The sequence below is a fragment of the Tuber melanosporum genome, assembly GCF_000151645.1.
Source record: "Tuber melanosporum whole genome shotgun sequence assembly, scaffold_79, strain Mel28".
In the NCBI taxonomy this organism is placed as follows: domain Eukaryota; kingdom Fungi; phylum Ascomycota; class Pezizomycetes; order Pezizales; family Tuberaceae; genus Tuber; species Tuber melanosporum.
In genome coordinates, this window is record NW_003299127.1 from 480,777 (window position 1) to 487,621 (window position 6,845).

Here is a 6,845-nt window from a genome sequence, read left to right on the forward strand (position 1 = left end):
CAAGTATCAAAGCGATACTTAAAACAAACCAATAACCAAGTACCCGTACCGGTTACAGGAAGTGTCTTCCCTGTCCCCAATATACCATTGTGTCCCCATGGAACTGACCCCTCCTGTATCCAGGAGGACGTCACTCCCACCCCAGTCCCCAAACCACTAGCGGGTTCGTCCCATTAATACGTGACAACTGCTCTACTCCTCCTCCTTTCCCAGTTTCTACTACTCCTCCGCAGAGTACTAGCTCTTTCTTCCTGGTTCAACACAACTGCATGGGTAGCTGGAATGTGTTTCTCTCACTCTTTAATGCTTTAGTAGCTTTGCCCTCCCCTCCTGTGCTTGTTGCCCTTCAAGACCCTCCTTTCTTTCGTGGAAAACTACCCCCATTCGCTTGCTTCATGTTATTTTACCCCCCGAGGATGCTCGGGGAAAAGCCACGGGTGGCAGTGTTTGCACTTTTCTTTTTTTTTGATATTGTTTCTTTGGTTCCAGTGTTTTTCGACAACCCTGCCCTGATGGCAGTGGATGTCTTTACCCTGTCAGGCTTGTTTGATTCATCCCATGAGAAATTTCGTTTAGTCAACCTTTATTCCCTGTGGACAACATCGTCGCTCAACCGTTCTGTTTCCCCAGAGGAAGCTTACCGTGATCTCGACTTCCCTACCCTCATGGTCGGAAATTTTAATATACACTAAGTACAATGGGCTCTTGACCAGCCTCTTAGGAAGAGGGAGATCCGAACCTCCACTCTATATGCAGAACTGTCGCAAGGAAGATGTTTCTCCCCCCTGAATACTCCTGGAGTGTTTACCCGATTCTCACCGGGCCAAGACTATGCACCGCCTGTGCTTGACTTGGCCTTCGCCAACCAGCACCTAGCTCCCTTTGTGGAAATATAGGATACCTCTCTGCAGTCTACCTGGTCAGATCACATCCCGATATCCATAACACTAACGTCTCCAAATCTCTCCCCCCCCCAACTCACACCGCATTGGAAGGCTACCAACTGGACCAAGGTCATGGAGGACCTCGGCTCCCTCACGATTAAACTACCTCCACCCTCTCCCAACTCAGCAGGCACTTAGCACGTGGTTTGACATCAACCTTGGCAGGATATGTTTAGTCCTCGCCAGACATACCCCAATGAAAAAGCCCTCTACAAGATCAAAACCTTGTTGCTCCGATACCTTGTCTGACTTGAGGAAAGTCTACCATTCCCGTACCAGAGAGGCCTGTACATCCCCTTCAGATAACACTCGGGACTCTGCTCGCTTGGCCAAAAATGCCTATTCCAAGGCTATCAAGAAGGCGAAGAGGGAGCACTGGTCAAGCTTCCTGAAGAGTGGTACCCCCCAAAATATGTGGACGGCTAAAAGGTTCACCTTTGGAAAACCCCCAGAGCGTTTCCCATCCCTTGTACAGGCAACGTCACCCATAGAGCTGAACGACGCCCTGCTCTCCCACTTCTTTGCTCCTAGGCCCCCTGCATTCTGCTCACCTATTCTCAGGGCCTTCAAAGACACACGCCCCCTACTGGTGGAAGAGATAGCTGTGGCACGCAGCAAGTCCTCATCCTCCTCGGCCCATGGTCCCGACCTTTTTCCATACTCCGTTTGGAAGAAGGTTATCATATCCCGTCTCTCTCTGCTTGTTGAGATACTCTCTCCGCTGGTCTCATTTGGTTTCCACCAGGTGTCGCTCAAGATGGCGAACAGAGTGGTCTTGGACAAACCAGGTAAACCTTCCTACGATACACCTACTTCCTTCAGAATAATTGTCCTCCTTGAAACCGTCTCCAAGATCATGGAGAGGATAATCACAAATCGCCTCTCACTCTTCGCTAGGTCGCTGGGCCTGTTTCACCCCCATCAATGCGGCTCCCTTCTGGGGCTTAGCTCTTTCAATGCTTGCGGGACTCTGGCTCATGAAGTTCAAACACTGCAACGGTCCCAGCTGGTTGTGTCCAACTTGTTCCTTGATATTAAGGGAGGATTTGACAATGTCTCCCTGAACGACCTCTTCCATATGCTGCATTTAAAGGGCATACCTCCATACCTCTGCTCCGGGGTTAGGTCCTTCCTGACAAGAAGGCAATGCCGTCTCATCTTCCAGGGATCGCCCAGGGTTTTCAAACCAGTTCAGATTGGCACCCCACGAGGCTCACCAATAACACCTCTTCTGTTTGTTATATATATCTTGTTCCTCCACTTTCTGGTACTGCGCAGGTTGATCCTGTCCTATGTGGTCGACTTCCCGGTAACTGTTGCCTCCAACTCCTACAGAAGGAATGTCCAGCGCCTCCAACATCTAGTCCAGATGTTGACTCAAAAGGGGCGGCATCTTGGAGTCTCCTTCTCGGTACCTACAACAGAACTAATGCACTGGAGGACTCCCAGACAAAAGGACCTCCCATCCGCTATGCCAATTGTTATTGATCGACTCCTTTTCTGCCCCTCAGGGGTGGTCCGCTAGCTCGGCCACTGGTTTGAGCTGGCCTCTTGTTCCCTTCAGTGGGCTACCAGCACCCACTTCTCGAAATGTCTGGCACTTGCCCAGGGTGCCTTCTCCATGCTTAAGAGGCTCTCGGATTCCGGTAAGGGGCTCGCACCCTTCCTTTGCCACGGGCTAGCGTCCTCCCTCCTAGTACCCATACTTCTATTCGGTACGGATCTCTTCTCACTCTCGGCAACTATGACTGACCGACTTGCCATCTTTTGGAGACAGGTCTAAAGTTGGGTCACCAACTGCTTCTCAGAGACTCCTACCAGTATCCTCCCCTGCGAGTCGGTCCTTCTCCCGATATAATGCCTTATTGAACACCGTCAACACCTGGCAGCGCTGAGGATGGTGTGCCTCCCCCCGGAAAGCGATCTGACTACTGCCCGGCTACATTGCTCCTTCCCTTCAACCTCTTGTTACCACTCTCTGGACGACCACTGTTCCTTGATGGTTAGGCTTACGCTGGGCTCCAGGCACCTGAATTGGAAAACCCCCGAGCCATCCCCTTGTGTAAGGAGGGATCTCCCACTTGACGCAATAGTCTGCCGTGTGGGCAAGCTTGTCGATAATCTTTCTCGAGTACTACCAGAATCGCCTGCTTTCCTCCCTGAGCCACTGCCCCCTGCGGCCCCTGGAGACCCTCCTTTTCCAGCCCTCAAGAAAGGCTGTTGTCAGTTCCTCCTAAATGTTTGGACCAAACAATACCCACCGCCACCCCGATACGTCTACTCGTCCACTCTGTCACCCCACCCCTTCGTGGGCTTGGGGAAATTCATAGCGGGCAGAATCTACCAGACGAGGTCAAGAAAGAGCTACCTGGCCGGCCACCTCTCATGGAGAGACCCGGATACTCTCGACACGTACCCCAACTGCGAGCAGGAACCTTAGTCTTTCCACCACGCAATTCTCAAATGCCCCTCGTATAGCAGAGCCAGATACACCCACCTCCCAGTAGTCATGTGCCTGGATGAAGGGGAACCCATCTGAATATCGCCAGAACTGCTTCACGGCCTATCCGCCTACATTTCTGCCACCTTGGTCGGCTTTCCCCTGGACATGCCTGCACTCAGAGATCCCCCCTCTGGGGTCCGGCTTGTCACAAGCCCTACTTCCTCCCTTTGTTCCTCATCCTCGGCCTAAGCCGTGAAGGGAAAGCATATTTTTTGGTTTCCTTGCTTGTAGGATTTCTTTTTGTTTAGTTGAATGTTTTCCTTTATAGTTAGCTGTTTACACGCTTTGCGATATAGGTTGTTCGCACTAATTGGAGGCACTGGTTTGGTTTCCTTTGTTACTGTTTCTTTTGGGATTAAGGTTTTGTTTACGCCATAGCTACCGCTGCATGTGAGTTCTTATACCTAAACAATGAATACATGATTTTAAAAAAAAAAAAAAAAAAAAAAGGACCTCCAGTATATCACGCTCCATTGCTCCTAATTTCCTTCCACATAGTTTGGCAATACCACGTCAACTATCATGGGCCCCCCCACTCTCCTCTGTCACCTCAATAGTTTCTGCCTATGGGCATGGTTAACTCTTCCATCCTCTCCTGCTTTGGCCTCACTTGTCTCTTGTCTGCTTGATGGAGGAGCTATCTGCGCTTGTCCAGTAGCCCTGTCTTGCTAATAGGGACTCACTTAGCTTTGGCATGGTCCCCTTTCTCTCTTCACTTCCGGTCAGTACTGACAGTGGTGGACATCCTTCTCCCTACTTACATAATCTCCATTGGGGAATGCCTCGGCTAGTAACTTCGGGGTCTGTCTCGCGGTGAGATTTGACTATACACTCCTAGTCACTCCGTTCAAGTTTGGTTGCCTTTCTCCCCATGCCCTTCCACCTCCATACTGCCGGTAGGATCTCTTCAACTAAGTGACACTATCTTTGGGAGAACAAGGGACTACATGAGAGACGTGGTAATACGGCTGGTTTGGTTTCGGTTGGGTCTGCGCTCAGGCCTTGGGTCCTTCCTCCCTTTTTCTCTTCGGTCGCATCTGCTGGTATCCGACTACTATCGGCTGGTACCCTACTACCGCTCCCTCTTTTACTGCTTCGGGCAGCTCCTTCAGTCCTCTCAGATGGACGGTGTGGGGCTCTTGTTCTGCCAATACCTTCTGCTTACAGCGGGTGCTCTTTCCTTTCAGTTTCTCCTGCTTGGGACCGTGGACTATATGCCCAAGACATACATTTATGTCACCTATACAGCGTACCTATTTGTTTCTTCGACTTCACGGGCAAGGCCTGGCCATTGGATTGTCTTCAAGCTGCGGGGAATGGGTTTGGCTGGTATCTGGTTGTTATAGGCGAGGGATTGGTTTCGGCCTTTGGTTTGGGGTTACTTTGGTTTGAGTTTTCTTCTGTTCAGTGGGGGGTGTGCTGTTGGGATGGGGGTTTTTCCTTGCTTTGAAGGATGGGTTTCTGGGCTTTCTGTCTTTACTGTTTGTAGATAGCCATGCGGGAGACTTGTGGGGGAGTTTTTTAAACTGAGGACTGGTCGGGTATCGGTGGCTCTAGGCGAGACCCCTCCACTCTCAAGTTGTGGGACCTTAGGGTCGGGCACCTGGTTGCCAGTATTAGCCTTTCTGGGGTCACAGTTCTTCTTCTGGTTGCTTGAGAACAAGGCAGGGAGGAGGTGCGGGTCTACATGGCATAAGCTGATATGACCCCTGGCCATACTTTCATTAAAACGGATAAATAAATAAGATTATAAAAAAAAAGAAAAAAAAAGAAAAAAAAAAGGACCTCCAGTATATCATGCTCTGTACCCTCTTCTTTCCCCCCCCTTACATTTTACTTCTGCTCTCAACACCATCTGCATCTGGTGAACAAGCCCCTTACACTTCACGATCCTCTTAGCCTATACCCAGGGATTATCTCTCCTTGCTGGGCCACGGACCCCTCCACTCACTCTCCTTCCGGCACACCTGTCTCTAATCAGGGAGCTACCTCTCATCCTCCCTCGCGGCCGTCGTCGGCTGCACCAATCTTTCCTATCCACGAGAACCTAGCAAGGCTTACGCCCTCTGCGAGAGCCCTACTTGACTGGCCTCCCGAAAGCTTACCCCCAATCTCCCGTCAGGAGGTGCTGGAACTCTCTACTGGAGAATGCTACCTGCTTCCCCTCGTCTCCTCTCTCGTGCACGGCATGTCCGACCTCTCCGGAAAGGTCGATGAGCTTAATACAAGAATTCACGACCGATCATCCCAGGTTGCCAACACGCTCCCTTCCAATGACACTCCAGACAATGCCACCAACATTTCGGCAAGCTCCGTGGCCTCCCTCCAAGCATCAATCAGGAATCTGTCTGCTAGGTTGATGGCAAACCCTGCTTCTCCACCCCAACTGCCTGTATTGGCCCCCACTGCCCAGCTCCATTGGCCTTCCCGAAAGCGTAAAGAGCCAGCCACAAACACCTCTGTCTCCACTCTCTCTGAGGTCCTACCCTCATGATACCCAGCGTTCTACGACCCCGACCTCCCCTACTATGATATAGCGATAAACAAATACCAGGGAAACCCTGCTGCCTATGCAGTCAAATACCCCTGGACATGGGAAGCACAGCAGTGGAGGGATGGCAATTATCCCAACTCGGCTGAATTCCTACTCAGCATCCACCTGGCAAGACCAGAATGTCCAACTCTGAGGCCGTATCCTCAGGGCCCTCAAGGGCCAATAAAAAACAAGGTGGCTCCACCCCCTCAGCAGCACAAGTCGTGAAAACAGTCTCCAGGCTGGCTAGTTCTCCCGCCCCTTGGCCACTGCCCGCTGCTGAGAGAAGGTTCTTTGCACCTCAATCTCTCGCTGCTCACCACCTCCTGAGTAGAGAAATAGCAGTGTCCTTCCCCGAAACAGCGGCAACGGTCCTTAAAGAAGCCAATTGCCCTCTCCCAAAAGCCTTTACAGCTAAAGTCAACGATCGCGGCACAGTGACCCTCTTTGCCCTTGATCCCCACACTCCAGCCACCGCTTACGCACCATACTACGAAGCCCTCTCCTTCCGTCTCAACAAAGTCTACCCTGTGGGCGACAACCCTTACCTCTGCTTCTGTCCTGCGCCCAACGAGGTGCAGCTAGCAGTCAACTCCGTCCCCGTATCCTTCCTTCCTGATGATCAAGAAGCCCTGTTGGGGACCCTAAGGGAAACTATTCTGAATGTCAAGGAAGTACAAGTCCTCTCAGCAAGATTCCTTGTTCAAGACGTGGAGATTTGCCTCTCCAAGGCAAACACCTCATCCATCGTTACGGCCGTGCCCATGGATGTGGACAAGATAGTGGGCAGGACCGTCCTCTACGCCTCATGTTGCCGGATTGAAAGAGCCTTCTCCTGACTTACACCGGCGGACCGGTTGCCGCT